Source organism: Pleuronectes platessa, chromosome 22 (assembly GCF_947347685.1).
Source record: "Pleuronectes platessa chromosome 22, fPlePla1.1, whole genome shotgun sequence".
Taxonomy (NCBI): Eukaryota; Metazoa; Chordata; class Actinopteri; order Pleuronectiformes; family Pleuronectidae; genus Pleuronectes; species Pleuronectes platessa.
This window is the reverse complement of record NC_070647.1, coordinates 2,963,184-2,965,683: the sequence shown is the minus strand read 5'-3', so window position 1 is coordinate 2,965,683 and position 2,500 is coordinate 2,963,184. Positions and strand designations below refer to the sequence as shown.

Here is a 2,500-nt window from a genome sequence, read left to right as displayed (position 1 = left end):
ACCTCGAATGGCTGTATATTGATATCTTCATTATATATCTCTAAAGAGTCTGACATATTTCAATTGCGATTTTTCAGTAACGCTCTTTTCAGAGATAACCATTGGGGTCTACATTGATCTATAGAACATATCCAAATTCTAGGTCAATTCAATATAATTTAGTAATGATAGTCCATCTTAAGGGAAAGATTGCAGACAATGCTGAAAGGGCTCGTCCGGGATTTGAACCCGGGACCTCTCGCACCCAAAGCGAGAATCATACCCCTAGACCAACGAGCCACATAAAAGAAGTCTGTTCGAAACCTGTGAGTTCGGCAAGCGCTGTTGCATGTTGACTAAGTTGGAATAATACATCCTGGCCTTTCATTTCTGTAACATCAATAAAATCAGTACACTACTGACTTCCGCTAACAACGTGAGCAACAATTAACCTCAAATGGCAGTATATTGATATCTCCAAAGAGTCTGACATATTTCCATCGTGATTTTTCAGTAACGCTCTTTTCAGAGATAACCATTGGGGTCTACATTGATCTATAGAACATATCCAAATTCTAGGTCAATTCAATATAATTTAGTAATGATAGTCCATCTTAAGGGAAAGATTACAGACAATGCTGAAAGGGCTCGTCCGGGATTTGAACCCGGGACCTCTCGCACCCGAAGCGAGAATCATACCCCTAGACCAACGAGCAACATAAAAGAAACCTTTCGGAAAGCATCGACTTCGGCAAGCGCTGTTGCATGTTGACCAAATTGGAATGAAACATCCTGGCAATTCATTTCTCTAAAATCACTAAAATAAGTATACTATACCTATTGTCTCCTGCTGACAATTTTAGAAACTCTTAACCTCTCAAGGCAGTATGAAAGTTCATCTTCAGGGAAAGATTGGAGACATTGCTCAAAGGGTTCGTCCGGGATCTCTCGCACCCTAAGTGAGAATCATACGCCTAGACCAACGAGCCACATAAAAGAACCCTTTCGGAAAGCATAGACTTCGGCAAGTGCTGTTGCATGTTGACCAAGTTGGAATGAAACATCCTGGCCATTCATTTCTGTAACATCAATAAAATCAGTACACTACTGACTTCCGCTAACAATGTGAGCAACAATTAACCTCCAATGGCTGTATATTGATATCTCCATTTTATATCTCTAAAGAGTCTGACATATTTCAATTGCGATTTTTCAGTAACCCTCTTTTCAGAGATAACCATTGGGGTCTACATTGATCTATAGAACATATCCAAATTCTAGGTCAATTCAATATAATTTAGTAATGATAGTCCATCTTCAGAGAAAGATTGGAGACATTGCTGAAAGGGCTCGTCCGGGATCTCTCGCACCCTAAGCGAGAATCATACCCCTAGACCAACAAGCCATGTAAAAGAGACCTTTCCGAAAGCATCCATTTCGGCCAGCGCTGTTGGATGTTGACTAAGTTGGAATAACACATCCTGGCCTTTCATTTCTGTAACATCAATAAAATCAGTGCACTACTGACTTCCGCTAACAATGTGAGCAACAATTAACCTCCAATGGCTGTAAATTGATATCTCCATTGTATGTCTCTAAAGAGTCTGACACATTTCATTTGCGATTTTTCAGTAACGCTCTTTTCAGAGATAACCATTGGGGTCTACATTGATCTATAGAACATATCCAAATTCTAGGTCAATTCAATATAATTTAGTAATGATAGTCCATCTTAAGGGAAAGATTACAGACAATGCTGAAAGGGCTCGTCCGGGATTTGAACCCGGGACCTCTCGCACCCGAAGCGAGAATCATACCCCTAGACCAACGAGCGACATAAAAGAAACCTTTCGGAAAGCATCGACTTCGGCAAGCGCTGTTGCATGTTGACTAAGTTGGAATAATACATCCTGGCCTTTCATTACTGTAACATCAATAAAATCAGTACACTACTGACTTCCGCTAACAACGTGAGCAACAATTAACCTCGAATGGTAGTATATTGATATCTCCAAAGAGTCTGACATATTTCCATCGCGATTTTTCAGTAACGCTATTTTCAGAGATAACCATTGGGGTCTACATTGATCTATAGAACATATCCAAAGTCTAGGTCAATTCAATATAACTTAGTATGATTGTCCATCTTCAGGGAATGATTGGAGACAATGCTGAAAGGGCTCGTCCGGGATTTGAACCCGGGACCTCTCGCACCCAAAGCGAGAATCATACCCCTAGACCAACAAGCCACTTAAAAGAAGTCTGTTCGAAACATGTGAGTTCGGCAAGCGCTGTTGCATGTTGACTAAGTTGGAATAATACATCCTGGCCTTTCATTTCTGTAACATCAATAAAATCAGTACACTACTGACTCCCGCTAACAACGTGAGCAACAATTAACCTCGAATGGCAGTATATTGATATCTCCAAAGAGTCTGACATATTTCCATCGCGATTTTTCAGTAACGCTCTTTTCAGAGATAACCATTGGGGTCTACATTGATCTATAGAACATATCCAA

The 2,500-nt window shown here is 40.3% G+C and overlaps 4 non-coding genes across 4 annotated transcripts; all 4 read right to left on the bottom strand.

Moving 5' to 3' along the window:
• Positions 1 to 207: 207 nt before the first annotated feature.
• Positions 208 to 279, bottom strand: trnap-ugg (transfer RNA proline (anticodon UGG)). The gene has a single exon. It is a non-coding gene; the product is annotated as a tRNA-Pro (tRNA).
• Positions 280 to 623: 344 nt separating this feature from the next.
• Positions 624 to 695, bottom strand: trnap-cgg (transfer RNA proline (anticodon CGG)). Its single transcript has one exon. It is a non-coding gene; the product is annotated as a tRNA-Pro (tRNA).
• Positions 696 to 1,741: 1,046 nt separating this feature from the next.
• Positions 1,742 to 1,813, bottom strand: trnap-cgg (transfer RNA proline (anticodon CGG)). The gene has a single exon. It is a non-coding gene; the product is annotated as a tRNA-Pro (tRNA).
• A 343-nt stretch (positions 1,814 to 2,156) lies between these two features.
• trnap-ugg (transfer RNA proline (anticodon UGG)) lies at positions 2,157 to 2,228 on the bottom strand. Its single transcript has one exon. It is a non-coding gene; the product is annotated as a tRNA-Pro (tRNA).
• Positions 2,229 to 2,500: the final 272 nt, after the last annotated feature.